This window comes from Siniperca chuatsi, linkage group LG17, assembly GCF_020085105.1.
Source record: "Siniperca chuatsi isolate FFG_IHB_CAS linkage group LG17, ASM2008510v1, whole genome shotgun sequence".
NCBI lineage: Eukaryota > Metazoa > Chordata > Actinopteri > Centrarchiformes > Sinipercidae > Siniperca > Siniperca chuatsi.
In genome coordinates, this window is record NC_058058.1 from 21,806,745 (window position 1) to 21,826,219 (window position 19,475).

The following is a 19,475-nucleotide window of genomic DNA, read 5'->3' on the forward strand; positions in this document are numbered from 1 at the left end:
AGCATGTGTGTGTGTGTGTGTGTGTGTGTGTGTGTGTGTGTGTGTATGTGCATGTGTTCATGTAAACAGTAAACAAAAACACCATGTTCCCAAGAGCAAGATGTGTGTGTGGCACGTGTCGAAATGAGAAGTTTTGGCTCTTCCCAGCTAATGACAGAAGCCCCAGACGGAACTTTGAATGTAAACAAGAAAAAAGAAAAGTGCCGCCACAGTCACCCAACTTCCCTTGCACCATTACCCCTCGCTTTGAATGTTTCATGCACGCAATGAATGCAGAGAAATGCAATTTATCACCTCTTTGCTCCACATATCGCTAAAAATTATTCATGGGAATTCGTAATTATGTGGAGACATTTTCCTGTTCATTCCCCAAGAACAATGTTCTGACTCAGCTTTCTGCAGCCATCTACAGTTAAGAAGCACATCTGAAATTTGGCTCACTCTCACATTTTTGCATTGTCCTTAATCCACAGCCATAAGGTTCTGTTTATCTTTGCGCAGCTGTGTGGCAAGGCTAAAGCTGTGTATGTTAACTGTATGTCTAACATGCTGTTTTGCATTCAGCCCATCGACCAACCAAAACCACACGGAAAATCATGTCACACCTGCTAATTTAAAACACAATGTTTTGTTTCTCACCTCGCTGCTCTGCTCACTAGGCATGCATAAACAAAATCGTACACCTTGTGAATTTTTAGGGTGAGGTTAGCTTACACAGACAACAAAGAGGCCATCAATCAAAGCCCTAAGGGAGTTTTTTGTCTTTTCACATATCAGGAAAGCCACCTCCTGCCTGTCGTTCTGGGTAATCTGATTGTTTGGCAGGCTCGACCCCCTCCTCACGTCAAGGTTACGAGGTCCTTCTTGAGTGTCAAGTCAGATTTGTCTGGTTTGGCCTTTAGTAAAAGCATACACATGCATATACACACACAACACAAACAATGTGCCACATGCCTGAATAAAAATACACTCTCACTCAAGCTGTGGGTGAAGCGGAGGGTGAGGCCTCTCGACTCAGACAACACCTGGATCCAGACAGCTGGCCTGATGAGGTCTGATGTGGCCTCAGGCGTCAGAAACACCTTGCATTCTCAATGGACTCGCTCAACTACCAGCAGTGTTTCTTACAGTACTGAGGTCAGGCAGACCATCCATCCTCAGCAGCCAAGGCCGTACCTTAGATGAATTTTAAAGAAAGCTTTTTATGTTGCCTTGCTCTTGCAATGTTATGTGGAGCTGTGTGCATTAAATCCCCATACCTTCTTCCTTCATCCAGGGATGGCAGGTCAGTAAAGCCTGCATTCCTGGAAAAAATCTCTGAATAATTCTCAAACCAAAGCTATACTTTCCTCACTTTTGGTGACAAATTGGAACAATAACAGATGACTGACACAATAGTTTTACTTGGGCAACATAAAAAATGATTCACCAAACAAATCATCAGTTTAAAGGGAACACTGGTCCTGAATGCTCCTTTCAGTCACATACAACGCCTACACGTTAAATTATATTTTAAATGCTCATCTATTCAACTGATGCTTTCATGGTTTCAGCTTCTGCACTTACACTGAAATGTCAATGTTTTTCAGTGCTTACATACCAATACACACTTAAGTTACTTTCAGCACACACATGTCAACTGACATTTCAAATGCTTTCAGTTCTCACACATCAAGTAACACTTCAACTGATCAACTCTTATTCATCAGTTGACCCTTCAACTGCTTTGATCGCTTTTATCTGGTTTTAATGATCAAGCCTAAATTACATTTCCAAAATGTAAGACCACATGGACTGTACACGCAAACCTTATGCTCCAACAAACGTGTTAACACCTCCGTGTACGGACACCTAATGTAGTACAAACAGAACCGTGTCTGCTGTCTGTGGGAGTTTTATTGTATAGATGTATACTATATTTGCTCCTTCACACTTCACCAAACACTTGAACTGAACTGCTTTCACTGATTTTACTTCAGCTCATTTAAGTGCTTACATCCATACGGACATTTCTTTTAGCATTTCAATTCCATTCAACGTTTACAACGTACATTTTAACAGCTTTCAGTGCTTACCCTCAAAATACACTTCAACTGCTTTCAGTAGCCCTTTTTAAACAGAGATCCCACAATACTGCTGTAAAGAAGACCCATCATTACGGTGGCTTTCTTACACTGAACCAAACAACAACATAATGCTGCTCCAGAGTGTGTTTTGAGATAGCATGCCAGCGTTCCGGGAGCAATAGAGGCGTGACATGTAACACAACAGCATCGGCGTCTAGTGTGTGTACCATCCTGCCGGCTCCCCTATATACACAGACTTCGATTCAGCTCTGTTACTACCTCTGCTGCCGGCTTAACAACAATGCCCCCCCATCCCTTGTTTGTACGTTTTATACAAAACGGCGGGGTGAAATAACAGCCCAACATTCCTGCCTTTAACAGGCTGTATAATAGGGCCTAATAATTACACTTCAACTGCTTTTAGCGCATTCACTTTAATGACAATATGGGGCAATATGGAAGAATTGAGACTACTCTCCACCTGTCAAATCCACAAGGGGCAGCATGTCACATATCAGGTCATAACTGCTGTTAGCTGCCATAAACTAGTTAACTCCGGTAGCTGTGCAGCTAACTTAGTTACGATGCTATTAGGTGACTAAGCACTAGAACCAGAGTCGGGCGAGTGGGCAACGGACCAGGATCAGTTCCAGGCCCAGTGAACACAGCCAGACCGGGACCAAACACAGCCTCAGAGACCGATGGAGGCCAGTTTGACGACAGGGAATACAATACAGAGGTGATTTACAGCAGCTCTGACCAGGACTCCAGGGATGACGAAGACACAGTGCATTCAGGCAAGGACAGGAGAGGTGTCAGAGGGAGAGGGAGGTCGGGCATCAGAGAGGCAGCTACAGCCTGTACCCAGAATATTTTTCACATCTAACGGGATGGATTAAGGATTTATTTCGACCGAACCAGAGTTGGCTATTGTTGAAACAGTTTAAAGACTAACCAAGACGGTTTTGGTGAGTTTTATTTTGTTACTGTGAGTTTGAATGAAATGTGTTTTACGATAAGTTAACAAGGCAATTAAGCTGGTCTTAATTCGGTGAAAGAGAGAAACATGAATTCAGAAGGTATACGGTTGTATTTTTCTTTTTGATAAGGAAAATTGGTGTAATAATATTTCCTTTCTAGACATTTTGTGAGGTTATTTTGTTTATTTATTAGGCTAAAAAAGCTAAGACAGCTTGTGTAACGTAGCGATCTTGCCGCCGCTCGCACACATCTGGAACCAGCTGGAACTACCTGAGCTATACTATAGGAATGTCGCCTCTCGAGGCGCAAGTGGTATCACAACACAGGGCGGGCCGGGGCTAGCAGGTTAGAATGCTAATTTTAGTTGATATCTCTGCAACACAATACATAGACTTCTTTGACATGATGTCAGCACTGTTACTTCATGTTCTTTTGATAATGTTAGTTCATTTTTTTTATGTTTTAAGATAAGATTTTGCCTAAATCTCACATATTGCCCCTTTAACTACTTTAAGTAGCACTGATACTTCAAACCCTTCCAGTGCCAACTTGTACTGACACTTTAACTTCTTAAAATGCGTCAACGTCAACTGTAACTCCCATGCAATATTTGTAACGCAATAATTACTATTTCACCCTGTGTTTACACCTGCAATCTTTTTGCGTAAACTGGCCTGTTCCCCACCAGATGAGCATGAAATATGACAACTACAAATAGTTACATTTGACTGGCTTCCAAATAGATTTTCTGCCCTATCGTCACTGTCATATAAACTACAAGATCTACTCTGATTTCACTTACAGGCTAAGATATGGCAACTGCCCACACTTCGCCATACCCAATTGACCCTCATGCATACCTGCCAGAAACACAGCACACTCAATCAAATGATTCAGTGATTCAGTCACCTCTAAACTTTAAGCACTTTTCCCCTCCTCTACCATCAGGCTCAACGCTGCAAGTTAAAGCCATGTGAATTTCATTAAGATATTCCACCCCCACCACTTTCTCCTCATGGTTTTGATTATGATATGAGCTGAGGAGTTAATAAGCGTATTAATTACCTGTGTAGGAGACAAACCAGCTCCCAGAGCGAGCACCCCACACACACACACACACACACACACACACACACACACCCACACCCACACACCAACACACACACACACACACACCAACCAAGGACCAGCACCGTTGTGTTTAAATGAGCCATCATCATCTGACTGTCTCCAAGGTCAGCCGAGGCTCTGCTGTTAGTAGCTGCAACGAGAAGTCTCAGTAATGAGAAAAATTAGAATAATACAAGGTCAAACAGGATGACAGAGGAATCGACAGAGGGACATGGAAAGAGAGAGGGAATGGACACAGGATGAAGTAGGAAACGAGGAAATGGTTGTAATCCTCCTGGATACTGGATGTAATCACGGCTCGATTCTTAGGTTTCTAATTTTTCTAATTTCTAAATCAACAGATGGCACAAGCAGCATGACAAGTTTTCAACCTGTCTGGGCATCTCTGAAAAAAGTGTCAAACCTCAGATTTACTTGACGTGACTATATGTCTGACCATCACACACACACACATGCACACACTGTGCAGCAATTGGATATCTTCTCCAAATTTCAACATGGATCTGTCTGGCGCTTTGGGCATGCCAGGGCATAGGTGCCTTCTCACAGCAAGCTCCAGTGGAGGAAGCCAAAAGCACAGTCAGTAAAGAAGAGCATCAGCTCAGTGTGTACAGCGCATACAGCCAGAGGTCAGTTCAGGTCAGCACACAGGAGTAGCCCACAACCCAAATAACAAGCAGAACAAACAGCAGGATTTCATTTCTCAGCTGCAGACTTTCTCCTCTGAATGCTTATAGGAAATGGTATACAGGAAATGTCAAGTTTTTTTATGTTTAACCCCTTGTTAATCCATACTGTCGTTCAAATCAACCCATGAAATACTGCAGTGCTCAAACAATTAGGCCTTTAGTCAGTTGATGCTTAATATGAACCTATAGCCAGCAGCTTGTTACCTTAGCTTAGCATAAAGACAGGAAACAGGGGGAAACAGCTACCCTGGTTCTGTCCAAAGGTAACAAAATCCACCTACCAGCACCACTAAAGCTCTCTGATTAACACGTTAAATTGCGTTTGTTTCGTCTTTACAAGGAAGTCACTGCGTCTGGCTGAGAAGTCCATCACATAACCCCCTGTAAAACCATGGGTATGGGTTTGTACGAGTTAAGCAAACAATGTATAACATGCTAATTAGTGAACTTGCAGTAAGGTGTTGCTAGGCAGTTTTTGATACCTTTGTACAGAGCCAGGCTAGCTGTTTCCCCATTTACAGTGTTCATGCTAAGCAAAGCTAACTGGATGCTAGCTGTGGCTATTCGGCAAGGAAGCAAATAAGCCAAAATGTTGAACTATTCCTATAAATACACTGGTCTTGGTAATCTAAATCACACAATGAATGGATGGCACTTCAACAGAGTCCTCTTGAGTCAATATTTGCCTAAATTAATTTCTGAAAGGTACAGTGAGGAATTCAAAACTGGATTTTAGCTCAGAGGATTGTACAGTGCATTGTAATCACCTTACATACTTTAAAGTAACTGCTGGAAAATGAAGTCATTCAAAATGTCGAAGATATCAGTCAAAACTAGTCAGAGCCACCAAAGTGCAAATTTGCCCAAAACTGCTAAGAAAAACATCACACAATGCACGGGGGTTTTGATGTCAGTTCTGTGTCTGTGTTCCTTGGCCCTATGAGCAAAACACTCTTCCATTCCAGTCCTGGCTCCAGTTTTCAGGACTTGGATTCAGTTGAGGACACGCTGGACTGTTTGATACTGAGACCTTTTTGTTTTAGCTGTTTGACCCTGACTGCTGCAGTCCTCTGTCGACAGCCAAAATGCAGCTCTGTGTATTCCAATCCTCTTCCTTCCTCCTCTTCTTTTTCCATTTGAGCCATTTACGGCCCCTGGCGGTGATGTGGAATCTGCTGCTTGCAGAAAAACATTCGGTGCAAACATAGAACATCTAGGAAGCCAATTCAATCCGTTACTACAACACAGAACTGCTGAACTGCTATTATATATATTTGAACTTCATCAAGCAAACAATAATGCGACTGAGGAATTAGAGGCAGCTCATGCATACTGGCTTTGGCAGTGGCAGCTACAAGCTTTTATCTCCAGGTTGTTGGTTTTTGTGCGTCTGCTGTGTTTCTGCATACTCAGTCTCATTTGCATTCATGCGACCGAGCAACGGCTATAAAAGTGACATAGGCGGGAGCTAATGTAATGGCCTTTTTTAAAGTAATAATGTACTGAGTGGGTATATTTATATGAATGTCACAAAGTGTGTGATGGTAAAAGGGCAAGAGTTACAGTGCAAGCGTGTCTGTGTGTGTGTGTGTGTGTGTGTGTGTGTGTGTGTGTGAGGGGAGGTTTACTTTCCTGCTTCATGTGGCTACTGCACATCCTCAGTGAAGTGAAAGACAACATTCTGGCATCTTTAACACTCCAATACACAGGAGAATAAATTCCCTCAAATTCCCTCCTAACATTCACACACACACACACACACACACACACACACACACACACACACACACACACACACACACACACAACAGCAGCAGCAACATCCTTCTAAAAAAAGCATAAACATTAGGCACAAGGAAGTTGCTGAGAAGTGAAAAAGCCGTCTAAGCTGTTGATCCTGTTTGCTGCTTTGAAATTTTCCAGGAAATCTTCTTTTCAATCTCTTTCACTGAGGGATGAGCGCGTGGCGAAGGAGGCTGGCGGAGACGGAGTCTTATCTATTGCAGGGCAGAGTAGCACTCTCTGAAGCTCAGCACACTCAGGTGCTTCATCTCATGTGTCCTCTGCCAGTAAGCCTAAACCCTTATGAAACAGTGGGGCGGCTGGAACATGAAATCATATGAGGAAGTGCTATCTGGTAAGCCAGTGTCGATGGGCGGCACACTAACGTAATGCAAAGTGTCTAAATGTTGAGATATCTAGAGGGATTAGGCAGATTGCTTTTGTCAGGTTTTTGGTCCAACAAGTCCTCCAACACTAAATGGTAAAACCAGTTGTTTGTCATGGCCTTCCAAAACAACCCATATGAGCGTTACAAAAATTATACATGAGAGGATTTTTTTGATCTGCCACCACTGTGGTAAAGGTTTGGTTAAGTTTAGGTACCTAAAACTACTTGGTCAAGGTTAAGGGAAAGACCGTCCGTGGTCATGGTTGTGTTTATTGTTGGTAGGAGATCTGATATGAACAGCTGTCACACCAGAGACAGCCGGACATCCACCATAGAGGTGTGTTCAGGCTGAGGCAAAATGTTTGCTTCACAGAACTACATAACGAAGATGCGTATCAGAGATTTAGAAGTGGGCAAGGGTCCGACATAACCGATGGGCCGGGGCCAGTACAAGTTTGTGCAGGGAAAATTGATTGATTAGTCACTGGTCCGTCCAGACCAGTGGCAGACTGGTTTGCTTATTCTTTAAGAATGGAGTGGACATGGAATTCACAACTACTGTAAATCTGCTCATTCTAGTGTTAGACACAATATATATTGAGGGTGTCATCTAATATGGCAGTCTAATGTTAGCCCTATTATGAGACACTTTACTGAGGTATATATATATATATATGATTGTGAATAATCATTTAAAAAATTTGGACGGGTCCAAAATGAATGTTTTGTTTATCTCTGTGTGACATTTGGTTCCTGCTTCAAGGCTTGTGAGCCAATAGTATAACGACGTTGGTATCACGTGGTATACACGGACACTGACGTTAGCACATATTAGCTATCTTACCTTAATAGTCTGAAAAACAATAACCCATAAAATTACAATTCTGCATATTTAAACAAAATAAACAACAACTACCAACAGCCATAGTCCTTACAACCTTAACTAATGTGTTGTCACCGGTTAGATTGTCAAAATTGGAAAAATAACAGAGACAATCCCTGAGGAGCTACGTTAGCATTAGTGACGGTTGCGTCCAGTTACCTAACGTTATAGTTCCCTCAAACAATGTAACGATGTAATGAAGATGCGTATCAGAGGGGATTTAGAAGTGGGCCAGGGTCTGATATAACCGATGGCCCAGGGCCAGTACAAGTTTGTGCAGGGCAACTTGACTGTGGCGGACTGGTCCACTTATGAAAAGACGATCGCTCTTCTTTAAGAACAGAGTGGATGTAGAATCCCAATATATTACCAATGTGGCATGTCGAAGGTAAATTAAAGTTCTGAACTACTGTAAATCTGCTCATTATTGTGTTTAGACCCAAAAAATTACTGTTATTAAGAGTGTCATCTCTTATGGCAGTCTAACGTTAGCCCTATTATGAGACACTTTGCTGAGGTACTTGTGGCTAGCTAGCCATGTAGCCAGCTGCGTTGAGCTCAACAGCTATGGTACTCACCTTAATATAAAAATCTGAAAATACTGACATGATCATACTGTCATCCTTTCTCCCTGTAGCAATTGTTGCTATGTGGCACTCAGCTGGTTTTTATAATCCACTATGAGATTGGTTTTAAGCAAGAAAACACTTAGACTAATGTTAGGTCAACTCCAACGCTAGCTAACGTCAACTTTTACTGTAGCTGTCTGTCTAATGTGGAACGCTGTGGGTTTTAATAGCATCCCTACAATGTACTGTACTGTACTCTTTGATTGGATTAAAATGCAAACATTTACCTAATGTCTTATAGTGTAAGGATGATTTAAATGTAATTTTACGGTTAAGTGTTGCGATATATGGCCCCTATAATTATTGAATGATAGGGGGAAAAAAAAAGGTTACCTAAAGTTAGCTGGTGTGAGAATTAAAAACTTAAACGAAGATTGCTTGTCTATTATATTAATACCATGTTGAAACTTTTGTACACACATACACATACGCAGGGCATGAGGCTTAACAATTCAAAGTGTTGTCCTGCAGACCTGCTGACTGCAGGGAAAAGTTGATTAGCTGTTACATTTATACAAAGAAACAGGGATATACTGAGGACAGTATGTATTGTAATGGCCATGAGAGGAGAAGTATCAGTTTTGGGGAACGAAGCAGAGACTTTAGCAACTTACAAACAGAGGAAGTGTAGGATTCCTCCCCTAGGGCGCTGTCTCCACACGAAGGGTGGAATCGTGTGCCAAGAGGCTGGGACCAGCCTGTGCACCACCGAAGGGAGGGCTAAGTCTAAACCACAGCTCCTCCCCACCTCTGCAGAAACCTATCAGATAGTTGCACATTCTCATTTAAAACTCTGTGTAATGTTAAGAATAGCATTCTTTTTTAGGATGATGACTACAGATTAACAGCTTGCTGACTGTGGTTTTCTGAATAGAAAAAATCCTTGTACAAGATATGTTTTGATCCTCTAATGCTTTAATAAATGCCAAATTAAGGAAGAGCTTCTCTCCAGACTTTTCTTTTGCAAATAAACGAACGCGCTGACACTGGCCATATCCTAAGATTATTATAGATAACGTTACATGAAACACCACCGCACAAAGTAACCTAAATCTATAGCTAATGTATATGTTGCAAAATGAATTCATTACTCTATCACGAAAGATTCATCTCTTGATATGACTGAGTCTGAGTCTCACTCCACTCGACCATGAAATATGCAGGTTGTGCAACGAATTGGCAATCACTGGAATGGAATGGAAGGGGGGAGGGGAGTGTGTCATCTAGTGGCTGGATGTTATCAATGTTATCAATAGCACCATTAAAGCTGCCTGCAAGTCATCAGTGGCAAGCCTTGGGGGGATGTTAGTAACAATGACAAGATTTGTCTTTTGATTTTCAGTAGATTAGATTAATATCGTGCTTTGTTTTTAAAAAAATAAAGAGGTGGGAATTCACTTGAATGCAACAGTGGTTAGGACTTTTTTGCTACAAAAGCCGAACATGTAGGCCTAGTACAGAAAAATACACAAATCACCAGAGGTGAGAGTAAGTCACACATGTGCAAGTAACAAGCGAGTCTTAAGTCTTAACCTTCAAGTCTCAAGCAAGTCCGAAGTCACTGTGTTTAGACTCAAGCAAGTCAAGTCGAGTCACTGCTAAATGTCAAACAAGACATGTCAAGTCATTGCACAGGTCAAGCAAGTCACAAGTCAAATCACCATGAAAGAAGGATTTAAAACGAGAGAAAGGGGTACAATAGCAAGCCATGTCGTCAAAAAACTGCACCTGTTAGTTAGTCTCTACAACTAGGGATGGGTATGGTTAGGATTTTATTAATACCAATACCACTATTGATAGTGCTTATCAATAACAATACTTAAATACTTTTTTGAGTGCAAAATACATGTTATTAAAAAATGATCAGTACTACTTTCATATTGGTTTGGGCAAAACATATTTAACAAAATTGTTTTGTTGATATTGCTTTCCACTCTTTTGCTGATATTGTGGATACGTCCAAATACATGTAGGCCTAGTGTTGATATCAACACAGTCAGAGAAAGTAAAATTGTGCGTCCTGCTCATAGTTCAGTTATAAAATCCCAGCGCTCCATGAAGCGTCTCTCCTGCTGTCATCAACAGAACAGAGAGCCTCGGTGCAGCCAACCGACTGCTGCCCTGCCGACCGTCAGGCTGCCCTCCGTTTCTACCACCCTTCTCCACTTCCATCACAGTTTTGTGGTTTGTGGTCATTTGGAGACTCGGTATTGAAATCAGTGCAAAATCAGTCATCATTATGAATGAGTCCTCCTCCTCATCATGCACGGCAGTGCACGCTCCAGGCACAACCCCTCGCCTAAACCAAACTAAGTATTTCCATTGTCTGAAGTTCATATGAGAAAATATGCACTCTGTGCTCTGAAGGGATTGATGAGGCAGGGATGCAAAGTAGGGCTGCACAATATGGTAAAAAAAAAATCATATTGCGATTATTTTGACAGATATAACGATTGCGAAATGATTCACGTTTAGTGGGAATGATAATATTTTTGCATCAAAATTTTCATTTTCACTAAAAAAAACTGTTAACATCATGATGATGATGTGACATTTGTTGGGGTCTGTACCAAACAAACATGTTTTCTTTCATCTGGAGAACAAGATTTGTAGGCCAGGGCGTCTCTGCAGCACTACAGTACTTCACTATAATGCTGTTTTGTCACACATTTGACCTTTATCAAAAAAATTGCAGCTTCTGCGATTTGAATATTGCAGTTGGCCATGTTGCGATGTCGATAATATTTCGATCAACTGTGCAGCCCTAATGCAAAGCAAGCGCTTTGCTACGGTTGCCAGCTGCGGATAACTATTACTATGATTATTATTTTCTGCTGTGGATTGTGTAGACTAGTCGAGTCTTTTATCAGTGTTAGTCAAGCAAGTCCTCAAATTTGCTACACGAGTCTGACTCGAGTCAAGTCATGTGACTTGAGTCCCCCATCTCTGCAAATCACTGTAGCTGCATTCAAGCTATTTGTGTTCTTTTGTTTTTAATGCACTAGATCATGTTGTGCTACTGTCTTTTGGGAGGATACCTTTTAAAACATAAATAGAAATGTGTTTATTTTCTCTCCCTTTCTCACCCTCTCTCTGCGGCGGTTGGCTTTGAGGCAGCTGCAGTGGTGGACCAGGGGACTGCAGAACCTGCCTTTGACTGGCTTGAAACTGTTCAGGTTCCCCTCAACCAATTTAAACCCAATGAGGAACAGCTGGAACACCTCAGGCAACACATAAATCCTTTGGGTGGAGCTAGAGGCACTTTGGGAACCGATATTTTTGAAGTCCTCAACTTCCTATCTTAAGTACAGCGCACACACTCATCTTGGAGCTGATGTCATCACATTGTCAATATGCCTTGGAATAAGCAAGCAGTCTCAAAATCACTCTTCAAATTTAATAAAAATTAACAGACCAAATACAACTGTTTGTCATCAAAAGTGTTTCTGTAAAAGCAGTAGGTGAAAATCTAGAGAAGGCAATTTATTAAAGAATTTGTGGTGTGAATGCTAGATGTTGAAAACCAAAGTTTGTGGATAATGGTATTATGAACACTGATATTCTGCAGAACCCATAAAGTATCCTATTTCAGCATTTCAAGACAATTACTGCAAGAAACCCTTTATGAAGAAATACATTGTACACCTGAACCTAGTGGCACAGAGGCAAACCAGGAAGTAGGACAGGACCCGGGTCCACAGTGGGATGAAGGAACCTAAATGACATAGTTATCCGCACATTTTCTTTAATTGTGTTGTTATAAATGCAAAAACTTCACTTGACAGAATGATGGATATTTGGTGTGTCTGTCTGTGTTGTGTTAACAGTTTGTTCAAACTATGAGCAGTTGTTCTGCCATATTGTTTCCATATTCCATAATATATTCTTGGTTGGGTCTAAATAATTCCCTTTAGATTCTAGGAAATACATTAAGGGTGAGATGTGATTTAAAAGGCAAAAGACCAGAATGACAGTATGTGAGTATTTCATTGACAAACCGTATCTTGTAGCCTTCAAACATGTCTGTGTTCACGATATCGGGGCACTCACTCCTTCACCCTCCTCAGCCAGAGGAGCCGCCTTGGCCAGAGACTCATTGAAGCCCACTGCAGCAAACTTACTGGCACAGTTATCCGGTCTCAGACTAAAATCAAAACTTGTTTACTGTGAGCCCCGCCGATCACACAGAGACACACCGCTACAGACGCAGCCGCTTCAAAAACGCCTAAACAGCTGGTGCGTCTGAGGAGCGGGCTGCGTGCGGCCTATTCTCAAGTGGGCAAAGCCAGCAGCACCTGCTGTCAGCTGAGGCAGAGGATGAAGACATGACTGATGAAGCTCTCCTCTCGTCTCAAGTCAACAATCTGTCATCGTAAGCGATCGATTTGATAGTTATACGATACCCAACATTAGTTGTAGTCGGTTGCATTTGGTAATGGGCTAGAGCTAGCCTCAATTCAACAAGTGAGCTTGCGTTAACAGGAGTTCGAAAGCTAATGTTAATGTTATCAACTTGCCAACAACGTTTTGGGGAACGAACTTTATGGGCTTCTAGCTAACATAACGTTTCTGCGCATGTGTGCGTGTCTCTCTCCCTCTGCACGTGTGTGTCTGTTTGTCTGTGCTTCAATACACCAAGCTGACTTGGCACAGTGTTTGATGAGAGATGGTAGTGGATTTGCAGGACATAGTCTCCGCTCCATCACACTGTTGCCACGTCTTCTCACTTGGTAGATGACGTGAGCAGGCTGTGCAATGTGAGTGAACAAAGTTATGATTTTTTAGGTGTTTTATCGCTTAGATTGGCTATTTGGCTTGTTGGCAAACATTAACAAATATACAAAAATATGCTTTATGTTTTGGGCAGGTGGTGAAAAAGTTAGCTTTGAGCCCTGTACTCAGTGCCGCTGCTAGCCATTTTGGTGCCCTAAGCATAATTCCTTTATTATTCGCCCGCGCGAACAACCGGAACGGACCATCCGGCACGGGGGGGGCGACTAGACTAGAGCAATTATTAAATATCTTTCTTGTTCCCCCTTTTTTGTTACATATACATGGCTAAAATGTGCCTAATATTTCTATAGGCTAATGAAATAATACCGGCATTTAAAAAAAAATTTCATTAGGCTATTTTTGGTGCCCCCTCAGCACTTGGTGCCCTACGCACAGTGCGTGATGCGCGTGGTGGGAGCGGCGGCGCTGCCTGTACTATAACTCTCATGCACCCTACTATAAACGTTTGCCTAAATTTTCTTAGTCACCATCGTCTTTTCTAAATGTTAACATGTGTCTCCCATCCTAGATGACAGCGAATCTAATCTAAAACGTGTTCTGTGTTCTATGTTCTGAAATCTACAGCATAACCCAGTGTATTTATCTATCTCAATTGATAAAAAAATTCCATCTAAAACAACTTGTTACTGGCTATGATAACCATGTATATTATACGTGACTTTTCTTTGTTTTTTAACCCAAATACTGACCATCTATTTTTTATTTTTTGTTTTAATAATTACAGATGGCTGGACAGAAATATAGTCCCTTATGGCTGTATTTCACTGAGCCAACAAAAAAAAAAACAACAACATGATATCGGCATGATATATCGTACCTCTGCTCTCTACATATGTGCATCTGCATCGGCTATTGAAAAACCCATTTCGGTCGACCACTATTTATGATGGAGATGAGCTACAAAAATGAAACCCCAAGTTATAAACTGTAGATTTCCTTTAGGTTATGCAGCAATGAACATCATGCTATTTCTGCATGTCATTATTCGCATGGCAACAAGAGGTCGCTTGTAATGTAAACATAGACACACATGAAGTGTTTGAACAAGTGACCAATGCTGTTGTTTTTCTGGTGAGGTCAGTCTCTTTTGGCCAGTCTCAGGACTGAATGGGAACATTTTGGCGAGGAAATGATATAAACTCTCCAGAGTCTCATGAAATTTTTATGTATGTGCCCTTGAGCAAAGTACACCCCCGCAGTACACACACCTGGGGTTGCACTGGGCAGATCCCACTGTGAATGTGTGTGTAACTGTGAAAACGAAGCAGGGAATTGTTTGTAAAGAGCACACACGTTCACCCTTGCCTGGATGACATGAAAAAGATAAAAAAAATATATGTGTAGCTGTTGTTTGTGTCTTATTTTAACATTTGATGGCTAATGGTTTGGTGTTTTAGTAACCAGAGGTTAGATTTCTTTCAACATGAAAGGCTGCAACCCTACTGAGGGGAATGATGTTGGAAAGAGAAAAGTAAAGAGAAAAAGTTACGGGGGCCAGAGAGAAAGAGGGAGAGAGAGAGCGAGAGAGAGAGAAGGAAAAGAAGACATATTTGGCTTAGCGGAGAAGCCTCCGAGGAGTTTTGCTCATTTTATTTGAACCTGCTTATGTTCATATGAGAAGTTGCTAGGTGCTGTTAAGGGGTGCTCTGAATTATGGGAAGAATAAGTCAGGAAGGGGGGAAAAAAGCATGGTGAGATTGCGACAAGTCCTTTGTGGAAATTCTTATCTGACTGGAGGAAGGGGGACCGAGGCCCTGACAGATTCAGGGCACAGCGTGTCATTGTGTGTGCGAGTGTGTGTGTGTGTGTTTTTTTTTCCATTTATTTGTCCTGTGAAATAGGACATGGTGAAAAGGTTCCTACTCATCTACACTCGTGTCATTCTTTCAAGGGCAAACAACCTATTTGGCTAGTGCCGGGGCCTTATTTAAAACACACACATACACACACCAGCACTGTATGCACACGAGCTATAAGAGGAATCAGAGCACTGGAGTCGATATTTTCTCTCACATTCACACAAATTCTCCAGTCTACTGCCAGTCTGAAGGTAACCTTTCCTTTCCTCCCTTTATCTTTGTCTGTGTAACACCTTCTCCCCACTTCGTTTCTCACCTCCTTTCTCTCGCCACACAAAAGGACACCTCGCTAAAAGGTGAGCCTGCAATGAGATGAAATTTAATCAGACAAGAGGGGACATTTAATGCATCGCCAAAGGGAAGAAATAAACACTTTTTCTCTGCTCTTAAAAACAGTCCAATGACAGCTAACTCAACAGAAAATGCCTGTAATCAAAACATAACTGTAACTGTCCGTGCTACAAAGTAATAACCACTGACAAATTGAATTGCATACTTTTCATGCCACTTGTGTCATCAAGTGTTTTGTGAGGAAACTAAAATAGCTGGGAAATCGTTTACCAAGGCAGCGGATGGCCTGTGCAGTCAGCAAAAAAGGTGACGGGTCATGAATTCTGTTTTCCACAGGGAAAAAGAGGATGAAAAACACTTCTGAGGGAATGAATGATAGAAGAGCCACGTTGGTCTCAAAGCCTGACGTGGACAAAACACACCGTGTGTGTGTGTGTGTGTGTGTGTGTGAGCAGGGCTCTTGTGCACAGTGCTTTCTCAGTGTCTATGTGTCTGTGTGTGGGTGTTTTTTTATTTTTGTTTAAGTACAGATTTGAATGCAATTTTGTGGTTGTAGCGTGTGTGTGTCTATCTATTCAAAAACCATTTCTTAAAGGAAAAGTGAAGCCTTCTTTCCGAGAGTTAATGGAGATGATTTATACCACTCTCACGTGCATCTGTGCAAAGCTGGAGCGAGGAGGTGATTAGCCTAGCTTAGCTAGCTAGCTCAAGAGAGGAAGCTTGGGGAAACAGCTAGCTTGGCTCGTTCCAAAGTTAGAAAATACACCTACCAGCACTTCTAAAGCTCACTAATGAATACACTGTATCTTAATCTATACACAAACAGAAATGCAAAAGCAATTTGTGATTTGAGGGGAAGCAACATACTGTAACTGCTTCTTGACCAACAGTTTGTACTTCTGTGCGTCTTCGGCTTTAGCACGGGTTGCCTGATATGGTCAGTGAGCGCAGGTTATAGACTACAGGCACAATGGTACTACACCTGGAAACCTTACTGTGATGACACAATTTCAGGAAGTCACTACGTCCAGTTTTCCAGCATATAACTCCCCCTAAAATCCTAAACATTTTCATTTTTACTTTTCTGTTAATTCATGTTAATTAGTAAGCTTTAGAGTTGTTGGTAGGTTTATTTTTTCGCTTTGTACAGAGCCGGGCTAGCTGTATACCCTTGCTTCCAGTCTTAATGCTAAGCTAGGCTAGTCATCTCCTGGCTCCAGCTTCATACGCACAGACATGACAGTGGTGTCAGTCATTTCATCTCATTGTCATAAAGGACGTGAATAGGATCATTTCCAAAACTGAAACTATTCATTAAAAAATAATTACCTCAGCGGAGTATTCGGTTTCCTTTGATAGATCCAGTTCAGGAGGTGACCTACGTTCTAAACTAAAGACACCTAATATCTTTCGTCAGTAACTGCTCCATTTTGCCCCCAATATTTAGTTGTTATAAAAGTGTTTTGGTGAACAAAAATCATGGACTCTGCCATACTTTCACCAGAGGTCAGCTCAGACTAATAATAGTCGACATCATGACTGACCCTGAACTACATCTTGACAGCATTTGTTAACCAGTTATTAAAATTCTTGTGGATTAATTTTCTGTTGATCAACTAATTAAATAATGAACATTTTAGCACTGGCCTAGTCATGCTATGTTTCTATTTAGTGCCTGGAGGGAAGTTCAAATGTCTCTGGCCTAGTGATGATCCACTTCAGATGTTTAATAAAAGCACCTAGAGCTATAGTGTTCAGGCTCTGCTCCTTTCCATCATGCTACAAATCAAACCACCGCGACAGGCAGCCGACCAGCCGTGAGCAGCTGCTGTCAGACTCTCCGTGTCCGCGCTGGAAACACGCTGGAGCTTTGACAGTCACAAGCACATTCGTGGTTGTGTGGTTCCTAACGGCTCAGAGAGGCCGGGAGGCTCTCCGGTGAGTGTGTGTCTGTGGGGGGGCGTCAGTAGGTAGCCGTAAGCCTGCTGTTTATCATGGGATCATCATCAAGGGGAAGGATGCAGTCCCGTGGTGCTTCTGCAGCCTTCAGAAGTCCGAACCATTGCGCCAGAATTGAATAAGACTAAGTAGAGGGTTAGCAAAAACTGGCACAAACTCTTGTGAATGATGCATCTCGATCTGCATATATTTGAAAATGAGCGCTGTTTCACAGACTCCCACTCAAAGGCAGGGGAGGTGGGCAGCCCCCTCTGATTAGAGGGTGTTAACACTTTTATTTGTATATATATATATATATATATATATATATATATGTCATGACGTAAATTAGCCCCAAACAGTCGATGCTAAGTCAGCACTGCAAGGTTCAGGGTGATTTAAATCAGTAGATGCCGCCATTTTCAACCCATAAAATGCAGATTTTCCTAAAATTGGTAAGAATGAAATATTAACACCAGCATTGATGTGTTTCATCACAGTACAGTCATATAATTTAGTTTACAGCTCAAACAATATGTTTAAGTGTGCAGTACCTCTTTAATATAACTATAGTGAGATAAAACATTAGTTAAGATCGACATTTTTGCACTGGAGAAATTAAGCGAACACACACCTCCCAATGGTCTGTACTGAGTTTGCTTCAGGCTGTCAGATGGACCAGATGGTTGGGGTTTTACTGACAACAAGAAAAACACAGAGAGCTGTGCTAATTTGACTTGCAAATACATCAGTGTGATTGCTGACACTTGCTGACAATCATCATATTGTCTTATCCTGGAAACCAGCTTGAGTAGACGACGACAAATTCTCTGTAAAAACCTTTTCGCTCTAGTTTTCAAGTCTCTGTTAAAGTCATTGGTGAACATGAAGAATGCAAATCCATATTTCCTGTAAGATTATATCCATAAAGGTGAGTTTAAAATTAGGAGCACCAGTTCAGCATTGTTTTCGCAACTAGACACAGTGACAACAGCTCCATCTGAGTCCACTGCTCAAAAATCAGCAGTAGACAATGTCTCCCTCATGTGGTTACGAAAGGAATAACAGGTAAAGAAGAACAGGTTCATAAATGTTGCATTCAATAGGGAAACAACCTGTAAAAGGGCATGATTACGCCTGCAAGCATGCATACATATGAACACACACCCACCTCTGCATACACATACACACACACAAACACACACACTGATATGCTCATTTAATTAATGGATTAAATCATTTGGAGTATGTCCAGACTTCAGCCTCAAGGCCAAACTTTCAGCACATAGCAGCTTTCTGGGGGATTTGGGGCAAATTTCATCATGTTGCCATTACATTACATCAGTCAGTGTGTCCATGGGCAATAAAGCACTAATGTTTTTCTAAATGCCATTTTCCTGAGACAAGTTAATTTCACCTCTTTGCATTCTGCCAAGCCCTTTGCTCTATGTACACTGACTGAAAATAAATGAACAAGTAGGACAATATAAATATGAGAGTATATAATGATTTTTCTGAGCACATTTGAGGACATATTTTCTCTGGAAATGCTTATGCTACATACAGTATGTATACTACATTACTAAGAGTTAGGAAAATGTCACAATAGAAGCTGTGCGTGCAGCCGCCTGATGAAGCTCAGACTGTCCCTTTTTGAATATGTGGCATTACTTAGATCAGCTCTAAGGCTTTCAACTGTCACACTACAATAAATGCTATGAATCTCATGTTGGGTTCCAGCACTGGAATCCTTCAGATCATCATTATCATCATCATCATCATTATTATTATTATTATTATTATAATTCTCAGGTTAAAAAAACTCCCCCACTATTAGACAACAAGAACTACATCAACTGGCCTCATGGTGGTGCTATAACAACAACATTCATGTTTTATTTGCCAATTCATGATGGCCTCATGCTGGTTGATGGTCAGGTGATCCTGCTCTGCACTGATTGGCAGGAGCTTCATTAGGCGAGGTGAGGCGGTGGAGCTGAAACCACAGCAGGGTCTGGTTCTCTAGTGGTTGTACTATTTACAA